At 47.9% G+C, this 13,836-nt stretch overlaps 1 protein-coding gene across 4 annotated transcripts in view; it reads right to left on the bottom strand.

Annotated features, from left to right (window-relative positions):
- Window positions 1–13,251, bottom strand: part of FLNA (filamin A) — a 75,599-nt gene extending 62,348 nt beyond the window's left edge. For 2 of the 4 annotated variants that reach the window (XM_038748099.1, XM_038748100.1), the window contains exon 1: window positions 13,108–13,251. The gene's annotated coding sequence lies outside the window, so the exon portion shown is untranslated. The remainder of the gene's footprint in view (window positions 1–13,107) is intronic. The other 2 variants (XM_038748101.1, XM_038748102.1) reach the window with 1 other exon arrangement.
- Window positions 13,252–13,836: the final 585 nt, after the last annotated feature.

Genomic DNA, 13,836 nt, shown 5'->3' with positions numbered 1-13,836 from the left:
GCTCCCTATAATAATAATAATAGTGGTAGTTGTTAAGTGCTTACTATGTGCCAGGCACTGTACTAAGCACTATTCATCCCCCCCTCCCAGCCTCACAGCACTTATGTACATATTCCTAATTTATTTACTTATTCAATCAATCGTATTTATTGAGTGCTTACTGTGTGCAAAGCACTGTACTAAGAGCTTGGGAAGTACAAGTTGGCAACATATACAGACAGTCCCTACCCAACAGTGGGCTCACGGTCTAAAAGGGGGAGACAGAGAACAAAACCAAACATACTAACAAAATAAGATAAATAGAATAGATATGTACAAGTAAGAGTAATAAATATGTACAAACATATATACTTATTGTCTCCTTCCCTTCCCCACAGCACCTGTATATATGTATATATGTTTGTACATATTTATTACTCTATTTTACTTGTACATATCTATTCTATTTATTTTATTTTGTTAATATGTTTGGTTTTGTTCTCTGTCTCCCCCTACTAGACTGTGAGCCCACTGTTGGGTAGGGACCGTCTCTATACGTTGCCAACTTGTACTTCCCAAGCGCTTAGTCCAGTGCTCTGCACACAGTATGTGCTCAATAAATACGATTGATTGATTGATTAATGTCTACCTCCCCCTCTAGACTGTAAACTCACTGTAGGCAGGGAATGTGTCTATAAACTCTGTTACATAGTTTTATTGTACTCTCCTAAGTGCTTAGTACAGTGCTCTCAATAAATTCCACTGATTGAGTGACTGATTGGTGAAAGACACCCTCCTTAGCTGGCTGCCCAGCTCTGGGCTTCCCCATCCCGTATTTGGTTTCCCAGCTCCATCCCGAAAGGCTGAGAGACTGGGGAAGAATCCTAAGAGGACTGGGTTTCCAGGACTTCTGGAAAGTGCTGGATTTCTCCAGGTCCTTGGGGTGGGGGCAGCCAAACTCACAACAAACCCCAAACAAACCAAGCCCAGGAACCCGGCCAGAGATTTTGGGGGCCAGCCCAGTGCTGAGGGAGCCCGGGGGGAGCCACGCCCGGCTATGGGGCCACTGAGTCACCCTCTGGTAGGTGAGGCCTGTGGTGCTCTCTGTTGGGCCACAGTGAGGAATCAATCAATCAATCATATTTACTGAGTGCTTACTATGTGCAGAGCACTGTACTAAGTGCTTGGGAAGTACAAATTGGCAACATATAGAGACAGTCCCTACCCAACATTGGGCTCACAGTCTAAAAGGGGGGAGACAGAGAACAAAACCAAACATACTAACAAAATAAAATAAATAGAATAGATATGTACAAGTAAAATAAATAAATAGATAAATAGAGTAATAAATATGTACAAACATAGGGGGGACTTTCCTCCCAGCTGGTGATGGGCAAAGGGCAGGGCAGACCGAACCTCCCCTCCGGCCTGGTGAGAGGAACGGTTGGGCAGAAAAGTTCGGGAGTTTTCCCATATGCAAACAAGGCCCTCAATTACCCAGCTGGCACCGCACTCCGGAACAGCCTGCTGGCTACTTCCAGTCTCCTCTTAATCAATCAATCAATCAATCGTATTTATTGAGCACTTACTGTGTGCAGAGCACTGGACTAAGCGCTTGGGAAGTCCAAGTTGGCAACATCTAGAGACGGTCCCTACCCAACAGTGGGCTCACAGTCTAGAAGGGGGAGACAGAGAACAAAACCAAACATATTAACAAAATAAAATAGAATAGATATGTACAAGTAAAATAAATAGAGTAATAAATATGTACAAACATATATACAGGTGCTGTGGGGAAGGGAAGGAGGTAAGGCGGGGGGATGGAGAGGGGGAGGAAGGGGAGAGGAAGGAGGGGGCTCAGTGTGGGAAGGCCTCCTGGAGGAGGTGAGCTCTCAGTAGGGCCTTGAAGCGAGGAAGAGAGCTAGCTTGGCGAATGTGGGGAGGGAGGGCATTCCAGGCCAGGGGGATGACGTGGGCCGGGGGTCAACGGTGGGACCCCCAAAGGTGCCCCTGCTTTTAAGCTGTCTGCACCAATGCCACCCAGCATGGCGCCTAACCTCCGGCCTTAGCCCAGACTGTCTGTCTCCTGTTCCCTCCGTATTGATCCGTTCCCAGAACGATCAATCCACTTACAAAACAATCTCCCTTCCTCTCTCGCCCATCCTCGCCATGGTCTCCGTCTGTCCAGCCAGTGGCTCACCCCAGAGCTCCAATCTAGAAAATTCCATCTTGCATCGTCCAACTGCTCTATACCAACAGGCCCTTCCCTCCTCTAGCTCTGGAAGTTTGTCCTGTTCCCCGCCAATCTATCTACCCTGCCCTAGTCCATCTCCAGCGCCCCTGGATGATGAACTTCCCAGACTGAGCCCCTTCCTTCCTCTCCCCCTCATCCCCCCTCCATCCCCCCCATCTTACCTCCTTCCCTTCCCCACAGCACCTGTATATATGTATATGTTTGTACAGATTTATTACTCTATTTATTTATTTATTTTACTTGTACATATCTATTCTATTTATTTTACTTTGTTAGTATGTTTGGTTTTGTTCTTTGTCTCCCCCTTTTAGACTGTGAGCCCACTGTTGGGTAGGGACTGTCTCTAGATGTTGCCAACTTGTACTTCCCAAGCGCTTAGTACAGTGCTCTGCACACAGTAAGCGCTCAATAAATACGATTGATTGACTGATATGCAAGAGGGATAATCCTCAGGCATGGAGACCCACCCCTCTTCCTGGTCTTTCCTCGTCTCTTGAGCTCCATCAGTCAGTCAGTTCAGTCATCCGTATTTACTGAGAGCTTACTGTGTGCAGAGTACTGTACTAAGCGCTTGGGAGAGTACAATATTACAATATATCAGACATCACTCCAAACCACCACAGACTCTAGTGACTGGAATCTAGGGGAGAATAATGATGGCATTTTTATTAAGCGCTTACTATGTGCAAAGCACTGTTCTAAGCGCTGGGGAGGTGATCAGGTTGTCCCATGGGGGGCTCACACTCTTCAGCCCCATTTTACAGATGAGGTAACTGAGGCCCAGAGAAGTGAAGTGACCGGCCCAAAGTCACCCAGCTGACAATTGGAAGAGCCGGAATTTGAACCCATGACCTCTGACTCCAAAGCCCGGGCTCTTTCCACTGAGCCACGCTGCTTCTCTGGCTACTGAAGGGAGAACCTTCAGGCTATGAAGTGAGTGTCTCATACTTTCACGCCTACAGGTCCAAGCTCATTCCTCTCTGAGGAAAGAGGGAGGGGGTCCGACCACTACAATTTAAGCACTTACTCATCCCACATAGTCCTCTACTTTTTCCTCTTATCTTTAATCATTTGGGGTCTGTCTTTCCCCTTTAGGTTGTAAGCTCCTTGAGGGCAGGGCCTTCTTTTCGCATTTCTTTGCCCACAGTAAGGGCTATTATTATTACTATTGATCGGCTTATCAGAAGACCGCCCTAGATCCTGAGGGCATAGTTAGTAAAAAAGGAGAGGTAATGGCAGAGTTCAGGATTAGGGGAGGGGGTGGTTAGCTGAGGAAAAAGGAAGTCAGAACTGGAAACGGGGAAGGAGATCTTCTCCCTGTCCCCAAACTCCGGGGTTCTGCCCTCTGCTTAATCATAATGGTATTTGTTCACCATCATCAATCGTATTTATTGAGCGCTTACTGTGTGCAGAGCACTGGACTAAGCGCTTGGGAAAGTTGGCAACATATAGAGACAGTCCCTACCCAACAGTGGGCTCACAGTCTATTTGTTAAGCGCTTACTACATGCCAAGCACTGTTCTAAGTGCTGGGGTAGATACAAGCTAATCAGGCTGGACAGTCCCTGTCCCACATGGGGCTCACAGTCTTACTAGAGAAGCAGCGTGGCTCAGTGGAAAGAGCCCGGGCTTGGGAGTCAGAGGTCGTGGGTTCTAATCCCGGCTCCTCCCCTTGTCAGCTGTGTGACTTTGGGCAAGCCACTTCCCTTCTCTATGCCTCAGTTCCCTCATCTGGAAAATGGGGATGAAGACTGAGAGCCCCCCGTGGGACAAGCTGATCACTTTGTATCCTCCTCAGTGCTTGGAACAGTGCTTTGCACATAGTAAGCACTTAATAAATGCCATTATTATTGTTATTATTATTATCCCAGCTCTGCCACTTGTCAGCTATGTGATTTTGGGCAAACCACTTCACTTCTTTGCACTTCTTTGTGGAGTCTTTGCATGGATGGGCCTGGGTTCATTCCCTACTCTTTCCCCAGAAATAATAATAACAATAATTGTGGTATTTGTTAAGCGCTTACTATGTGCCAAGCACTGTTCTAAATGAGAAATCCAAGCGCTTAGTACAGTGCTCTGCACACAGTAAGCCCTCAACAAATACGATCGATTGACCAGTGCTCCGCACACAATAAGCCCTCAACAAATACGACCGATTGATTGACCTCTAGACTGTGAGCTCGTTGTGGGCAGGGACTGTCTCACTTTACTGCTGTACTGTACTTTCCCAAGTGCTTAGCACAGTGCTCTGCACACAGTAAGTGCTCAATAAGTACGAACGAATGAATGATTGAATCTAGGGGTCTTCCCCTACCACCTCCCCTCAACCTGGCTCGATGCGGCACCCTAAGGCAGCCCTCCGAGTCAGCTAGGCAGCATGGGAGAGTAGCAGAAGTAGTAATAATAATAATGATAATGGTATTTGCTAAGTGCTTACTATGTGTTAAACACTGTTCTAAGCGCTGGAGCACTGTTCAGTAATAGTGATAGTAGCAGTGGTGGTGGTGGTAATAGTTGCTGAGCATGGGAGAGTAGTAGAAGTAGTAATAATAATAATAATGGTATTTGCTAAGTGCTTACTATGTGCTAAACACCATTCTAAGCGCTGGAGCACTGTTCAGTAATAGTGATAGTAGCAGTGGTGGTGGTAATAGTTGTTGAGCATGGGAGAGTAGTAGAAGTAGTAATAATAATAATAATGGTATTTGCTAAGTGCTTATTATGTGCTAAATACCATTCTAAGCGCTGGAGCACTGTTCAGTAATAGTGAGAGTAGCAGTGGTGGTGGTGGTAATAGCTGCTGAGCATGGGAGAGTAGTAGAAGTAGTAATAATAATGATAATGGTATTAGCTAAGTGCTTACTATGTGCTAAACACCATTCTAAGTGCTGGAGCACTGTTCAGTAATAGTGATAGTAGCAGTGGTGGTGGTAATAGTTGCTGAGCATGGGAGAGTTGTAGAAGTAGTAATAATAATAATGGTATTTGCTAAGTGCTTATTATGAGCTAAACACTGTTCTAAGCGCTGGAGCACTGTTCAGTAATAGTGATAGTAGCAATGGTGGTGGTAATAGTTGCTGAGCATGGGAGAGTTGTAGAAGTAGTAGTAATAATAATAACGGTATTTGCTAAGTGCTTATTATGAGCTAAACACTGTTCTAAAGCGCTGGAGCACTGTTCAGTAATAGTGATAGCAGTGGTGGTGGTAATAGTTGCTGAGCATGGGAGAGTAGTAGAAGTAGTAATAATAATAATAATGGTATTTGCTAAGTGCTTACTATGTGCTAAACACCGTTCTAAGCGCTGGAGCACTGTTCAGTAATAGTGATAGTAGCAGTGGTGGTGGTGGTAATAGTCGCTGAGCATGGGAGAGTAGTAGAAGTAGTAATAATAATAATGATAATGGTATTTGCTAAGTGCTTACTATGTGCTAAATACCATTCTAAGCGCTGGAGCACTGTTCAGTAAGTGATAGTAGCAGTGGTGGTGGTGGTGGTGGTAATAGTTGCTGAGCACTTCGCACTATTTCAAGCACTTGGGAAGCACAAAACAAAGAACTGACTCATTCCCAGCCCACTAGGAGCTTCCATTCTTATGGAAGGCAGGGAGAAGTTTGAGCCTCATGTGGGACAGGGACCATGTCTGAACTGCTTATACTGTATCTACCCCAGAGTTTAGTACAGTGCCTTGGACGTAATAATAATAATGATGGCATGTGCTTTTAGACTGTGAGCCCACTGTTGGGTAGGGACTGTCTCTAGATGTTGCCAATCTGTACTTCCCAAGCGCTTAGTACAGTGCTCTGCACACAGTAAGCGCTCAATAAATATGATAGATGATTTGTTAAGCGCTTACTATGTGCAAAGCACTGTTCTAAACGCAGGAGGCCTTCCCACACTGAGCCCCCTCCTTCCTCTCCCCCTCCTCCCTGCCTTACCTCCTTCCCCTCCCCACAGCACCTGTATATATGTATATATGTTTGTATGTATTTATTACTCTATTTATTTTATGTGTACATATTTATTCTATTTATTTTATTTTGTTAATATGTTTTGTTTTGTTTTCTGTCTCTGCCTTCTAGACTGTGAGCCCACTGTTGGGCCGGGACTGTCTCTAGATGTTGCCAACTTGTACTTCCCAAGCGCTTAGGACAGTGCTCTGCACACAGTAAGCGCTCAATAAATACGATTAAATGAATGAATGAAAGGGGAGGTTACAAGGTGATCAGGTTGTGCCACGTGCGGCTCACAGTCTTCATCCCCATTTTACAGATGAGGTAACTGAGGCTCAGAGAAGTTAAGTGACTAGCCCAAGGTCACGCAGCAGACATGTGGCGGAGTCAGGATTCAAACCCATGACCTCTGACTCCAAAGCCCACGCTTTTTCCACTGAGCCCCGCTGCTTCTCAATAAGCGCTTTACAAATATATTATTGGGAAGCAGAATGGCCTAGCGGAAAAGCATAGGGCTGGTCGTCAGAGAACCTGGGTTCTCATCCCGGCTCTGCCATTTATTTGCTGTGTGACGGCGGGCAAGTCACTTAACTTCTCTGTGACTCAGTTACCTCATCTGTAAAATAGGGACCAAGATAATAATAATAGTAATAACGGTGGTATTTAAGTGCTTACTATGTGTCAAGCACTGTTCTAAGCGCTGGGGGGATACAAGGTGATCAAGGTTGTCCCACGTGGGGCTCACAGTCTTAATCCCCATTTTACAGATGAGGGAACTGAGGCCCAGAGAATAATAATAATAATAATAATAATAATAATAATAATAACATTTATTAAGTGCTTACTATGTTCCAGGCACTGTTCTAAGTGCTGGGGGGGATACAAGGTGATCAAGGTTGTCCCACGTGGGGCTCACAGTCTTAATCCCCATTTTACAGACGAGGGAACTGAGTCCCAGAGAAGTGAAGTGACTTGCCCAAGGTCATGCAGCTGACAAGTGGTGGAGCCGAGATTCAAACCCAGGACATGTGTGCCCCATGTGGGACACATGCTGTGACCAACTTGATTAACTTGTTTCTACCCAAGTACTTAGAACAATGCTTGGGACGTAGTAAGCATTCATTCAGTCGCATTGATTGAGCGCTTACTATGTGCGGAGCACTGTACTAAGCGCTTGGGAAGTACAAGTCGGCAACAGATAGAGACGGTCCCTACCCAACAAGGGGCTCACAGTCAACAAATACTATAAAAATATCCTCATTGTTATTGTCATTGTTGTTATTTGGTGGTCAGCTACCCAGGTCTGCCCAGGTCTCTTTGCCTCCTGGAATGCCCCTTCCCACCTCACCTCCCATTTTCCAAAAGGAGAAGTTGAGGCAAGGATGGATATCCACCCCCCCCCCCATCCCCAGCAACCCACCAACTCCAATTAGAGCAGGAAGTAATAATAATAACAATAATGATGGCATTTATTAAGCACTTACTATGTGCAAAGCACTGTTCTAAGCACGGGAGAGGTTACAAGGTGATCAGGTTGTCCCCCGGGGGGCTCACAGTCTTCATCCCCATTTTACAGATGAGGTAACTGAGGCCCAGAGAAGCGAAGTGACTTGCCCAAAGTCACACAGCTGACAATTGCCAGAGCCGGGATTTGAACCCAGGACCTCTGACTCCAATTACCTCATCTGTAAAATGGGGACTAGGACTGTGAGTCCCATGTGGGACAACCTGCTTACCTTGTATCTACCCCAGCGCTTAGAACAGTGCTTTGCACATAGTAAATGCTTAATAAATGCCATTATTATTTTCTGTGCCTCAGTTACCTCATTTGTAAAATGGGGACTAAGACTGTGAGGCCCACATGAGACAACCTGCTTACCTTGTATCTACCCCAGCGCTTAGAACAGTGCTTTGCATTTAGTAAACGCTTAATAAATATTATTATTATTATTATTCTCTGTGCCTCAGTTACCTCATCTGTAAAATGGGGACTAAGACTGTGAGACAACCTGCTTACCTTGTATCTACCCCAGCGCTTAGAACAGTGCTTTGCGCATAATAAATGCTTAATAAATACCATTATTATTATTCTCTGTGCCTCAGTTACCTCATCTGTAAAATGGGGACTAAGACTGTGAGACAACCTGCTTACCTTGTATCTACCCCAGCGCTTAGAACAGTGCTTTGCACATAATAAACGCTTAATACATACTATTATTATTATTATTCTCTGTGCCTCAGTTACCTCATCCGTAAAATGGGGATTAAGACTGTGAGCCCCACGGGAGCCCAGATGCTTACCTTGTATCTCCCCCAGCGCTTAGAACAGTGCTTGGCACATAGTATGCGCTTAACAAATACTACTATTATTATTATTCTCTGTGTCTCAGTTACCTCATCCGTAAACTGGGGATTAAGACTGTGAGCCCCACGGGAGCCAAGCTGCTTACCCTGTATCTCCCCCAGCGCTTAGAACAGTACTTGGCACATAGTATGCGCTTAACAAATACCATTATTATTATTATTAATAATCAGCCCCTGGTTTGTACTTCCCAAGCGCTTAGGACAGTGCTCTGCACACAGTAAGCGCTCAATAAATACGATTGATTGATTGATTGACAGGGGGAAAGGAGCCAGAGTTTCAGCCCCGTGTGTTCCCAAGCACTAACTTGTACTTCCCAAGCGCTTAGTCCAGTGCTCTGCACACAGTAAGCGTGATTGATTGATTGATTGACAGGGGGAAAGGAGCCAGACTTTCAGCCCCGTGTGTTCCCGAGCACTAACTTGTACTTCCCAAGCGCTTAGTCCAGTGCTCTGCACACAGTAAGCGCTCAATAAAAAGGATTGATTGATGGATTGATTCCTGCAGTCCCTCGGTGTGGCCACCAGGCGGCGCGCTGTCATCGCAGCCCCAACCCTCCCTCCCTCCCTCTGCGCGCCGGGACCAATTCTTCATTTTTTCCCCTTATTTGGAAAGAAATCATCAGCTGAACCTCTTTCACCCCGCGACCCCCGACCCGAGCAAAGCCCTCTCCTCTTCTCCAGCCCAGCCTCTTTCCCCTCCACCCCCCATCACCCCAACACAGCTGACCTGTCACTATGCAACAATGCAGAAAGACCTTTGGACTGTGAGCCCACTGTTGGGTAGGGACCGTCTCTATAAGTTGCCAACTTGTTCTTCCCAATCAATCAATCAATCAATCAATCGTATTTACTGAGCGCTTACTGTGTGCAGAGCACTGGACTAAGCGCTTGGGAAGTCCAAGTTGGCAACCTATAGGGACAGTCCCTTCCCAACAGTGGGCTCACAGGCTAAAAGGGGGAGACGGAGAACAAAACCCAACATACTAACAAAATAAAATAAATAGAATAGATATGTACCAGTAAAATAAATAGAGTAATAAATATGTACAAACATATATCCATATATACAGGTGCTGTGGGGAAGGGAAGGAGGTAAGATGAGGGGGATGGAGAGGGGGGCGAGGGGGAGAGGAAGGAAGGGGCTCGGTCTGGGAAGGCCTCCTGGAGGAGGTGAGCTCTCACTAGGGCCTTGAAGGGAGGAAGAGAGCGCTTCCCAAGCGCTTAGTACAGTGCTCTGCACACAGTAAGCGCTCAATAAATACGATTGATTGATTTGGGATTCAATGAACATGCCCCCTGCCCACCTACACCACATCTCTGTCCCAGCCAGCCCAGGAGGGCTCCCAGTTGGGGCGGAGGAGGGGATTTTAGCTCTCCCTCCCCTTCCTCACTGGGACCTTCCGTTTGCTCCGCTTCTGGGAAAAAAAAAAAAGAGACAATTGCCACAGTACTGTGCCCCCTCCGTCGCCTCAGCACAGAGAGGGGCTTCGACCTTCTGGGAGACCCCAGAATTGGGCCTAAGGCCACCCTCCCTTCCTGGGTCCCCATTCCAGCTCCTTCTGGGAACACCTTGGGGTAGGATCTGGGGGCTCCTCATTGGGGTGTGTCTAGGACAGTGGAAATAGAAAAAGGTGATGGGCCCCGCTGATCCTCTATTAATCAATCGTTTTTATTGAGCGCTTACTGTGTGCAGAGCACTGTACTAAGTGCTTGGGAGTCTAGGACAGTGGAAATAGAAAGAGGTGATGGGCCCCGCTGATCCTCTATCAATTAATCAATTAATCGCTTTTATTGAGCGCTTACTGTGTGCAGAGCACTGTACTAAGTGCTTGGGAGTCTAGGACAGTGGAAATAGAAAAAGGTGATGGGCCCCGCTGGTCCTCTATCAATCAATTAATCGTTTTTATTGAGCGCTTACTGTGTGCAGAGCACTGTACTAAGTGCTTGGGAGTCCAGGACAGTGGAAATAGAAAAAGGTGATGGGCCCCGCTGATCCTCTATCAATCAATTAATCGTTTTTATTGAGCACTTACTGTGTGCAGAGCACTGTACTAAGTGCTTGGGAGAGTACAGTATAACGGAGGTGGTAGACACGTTCTCAGCCCACAACACTCTGGACTCTTCTGGGGGAATGGAACCCCAAGAAGACTTGCTCCCTTTTTTTCATCCCAGGCCCACAGGACTTATGTACATAGCCGCAATTTTTTATTTGTATCAAGGTCTGTCTCCCTGTCTAGACCGTGAGCTCTTTGAGGGCAGGGAATGTGTCTGTTGAATCATCGTCATCAATCGTATTTATTGAGCGCTTACTGTGTGCAGAGCACTGTACTAAGCGCTTGGGAAGTACAAGTTGGCAACATATAGAGACAGTCCCTACCCAACAGTGGGCTCACAGTCTAAAAGAATGTTATATTGTACTCTCCCGAGCGCTTAGTTCAGCACTCTGCACCCAATAAGCGCTCAGTAAATACAACTGACTGACTGAACACTCAGCACCCTGGAGCCCCTCCTTGAATGTGGGGGCTCCTGATTCCCCCCTCCCATCCCAAGTGCCCACACTCCATCTAGTTCCTCAGTTCTCTTCCTCAGCCTCTGGCTAACCCCAGGGCCGGCTTCCAGTACTGATGATGATGATGATATGATGGCATTTGTTAAGCGCTTACTATGTGCCAAGAACTGCTCTAAACTCTGGGATAGATACAAGGTAATCAGATTGCCCCACATGGGGCTCACGGTCTTAATCCTCATTTTACAGGTGAGCTAACTGAGGCACAGAGAAGTTAAGTGGCTTGCCCAGGGTCACACAGCAGTACTGCCACCACCGTGTCCCACAGATGCAGATTGGTCTGCCCTCTGCTACTGGCACTGCCCAGGTGATGGCAGCTAGCATGTTTGTGCGTGGATGTATGTAGGGGGTGGGTACGTGGAGGCTCTCACACTATGTCACTGCACACCCTCGGGTCTCACAGGTACCAGGTCACACTGTGCCGTACCTCATCCCCGGAGTGGCACAGATATGTGCACGGAGACACACCCAGGCATACGATGGGAACCTCTTATGTGGGGTACGGAGTGTTCCCCACCTATGCACACCCTCAAGAGAACCCCAACACATGCACGCAGTCCCCACACCTAGCAGACTCACATAGAGCATGCTAAACACACGCACACATGTATGCAATCCCCACGCCTAGCAGACTCACCTAGAGCATGCTAAACACAAGCACACATGTACGCAATGCAATCCCCACACCTAGCAGACTCACCTAGAACAGACTAAACACACGCACACATGTAGGCAATCCCCATACCTAGCAGACTCACCTAGAACAGACTAAACACACGCACACATGTATGCAATCCCCACACCTGGTAGACTCACATAGAGCATGCTAAATACACACACACACACATGTCCGCAATCCCCACACCTAGCAGACTCACCTAGAACAGACTAAACACACGCACACATGTACGCAATCCCCACACCTAGCAGACTCACATAGAGCATGCTAAACACACGCACACATGTACGCAATGCAATCCCCACACCTAGCAGACTCACCTAGAACAGACTAAACACACGCACGCATGTTCTCAGGCACGGGGAGATGTGTTTCACATCCACTCCCTCACGCGTGCACACATCCCTTCTAGACTGTGAGCCCACTGTTGGGTAGGGACTGCCTCTACATGTTGCCAACTTGGACTTCCCAAGCGCTCAGTACAGTGCTCTGCACACAGTAAGTGCTCAATAAATGCGATTGATTGATCCCTGCACTAACACACACCAATTCACTCGCTGCCCCCAGGCCCCTCAAGAGGCTTTTTTTTCCTATGAGTCTCAGGGGTGCCAACTCCCTCCCGTCCCCCCTAATGCCAACCCCTGAGCCCCCAACCCCAGGGGCTCAAGTCTCCCCATGTTATTGACAGTTCTCCCCTCCCCCTTTTAGACTGTGAGCCCACTGTTGGGTAGGGACCGTCTCTCTATGTTGCCAACTTGTACTTCCCAAGCGCTTAGTCCAGTGCTCTGCACACAGTAAGCGCTCAATAAATACGATTGATTGATTGATTCTCTGGTCCGGCCCTCCAACCGGGGAGCTGCCTAATGTAGTGGGGGGCGAGGGCGGGCACGGCTTCAGAGAAGCAGCGTGGCTCGATGGAAAGAGGGAGTCAGAGGTCATGGGTTCAAATCCTGCCTCAGCTGCGTGACCTCGGGCAAGTCACTTCACTGGGCCTCAGTGACCTCATCTGTAAAGTGGGGATGAAGACTGTGAGCCCCACGTGGGACGATCTGATCACCTTGTATCCTCCCCAGCGCTTAGAACAGTGCTTTGCACATAGTAAGCGCTTAACAAATGTCATTATTATTATTATTATTACTAGTTTGCCAGTCCAGCTAGGCCCGGTCCCAGGTGATTCCAGGGAAAGGCCCTGGCCGAGCCAGGTGGGATCCGATGAGTCCCTTCCCTCTCCCGGGAGGTGCAGGGCTGTCCTGCAAAGGATGGCCGGGGGCGAGGTGAGGGAAGGGTCAGCTGGGCTGCTTGGGACTCACTTACCTTCTGCTTTTCTTCCCGCACAGCCGGAGTTTCTGTCCCCTGCAAATTGCTCCTCCTGTCCCCGCAGCCCCTGCCCCAGCCGCGGACCTCTGAGAGTGGCAGGGGTGGCCTCTTGTCAGGAGCACGCAACACCCCCGGCCTCTGTGCCTGGCTCCGGAGGAGAAAGCCTTAATTGGTAAAATAGCCAAGTGGAGAGAGAGAGAGAGAAAGAAAAAGAGAGAGAGGGGTGGGGGGAGTTTGATGGCACAGCAGAGCCGGGAACCCCGCCTCTGGGAGGATGAGGTCAGCAGCAGCCCCTGAGGAAGCAGCAACAAGAGGCAGAGCTCACCAATCAATCAATCAATCAATCAATCGTATTTATGGAGCGCTTACTGGGTGCAGAGCACTGGACTGAGCGCTTGGGAAGTACAAGTTGGCAACCAGCTTGGCGCCCCAATGTTAAGGGAGCACCAGAGCCCCCCTTCCTTCCCCCCAGCCCCCCATGTGCTCCCGGCGAGGCCCCCTCCCCTCATTCAGTCATTCATTCCATCGGATTTATTGAGCGCTTACTCTGTGCAGAGCGCTTGGGAGAGTCCAAGTTGGCAGCATAGACGGTCCCTACCCAACAGCGGGCTCGCAGTCGAGAAGGGGGAGACGGACAACAAGACAGGACGGAGTCACCAAATAAAATAAATAGAAGGGTAGAGATGTACAAGTAAAATAATAGAGTGATAAATCTGGTACAGACAT

This window comes from Tachyglossus aculeatus, chromosome 6, assembly GCF_015852505.1.
Source record: "Tachyglossus aculeatus isolate mTacAcu1 chromosome 6, mTacAcu1.pri, whole genome shotgun sequence".
In the NCBI taxonomy this organism is placed as follows: Eukaryota; Metazoa; Chordata; class Mammalia; order Monotremata; family Tachyglossidae; genus Tachyglossus; species Tachyglossus aculeatus.
The sequence above is the reverse complement of the archived record's forward strand: the minus strand, read 5'-3'. Positions and strand labels throughout refer to the sequence as shown.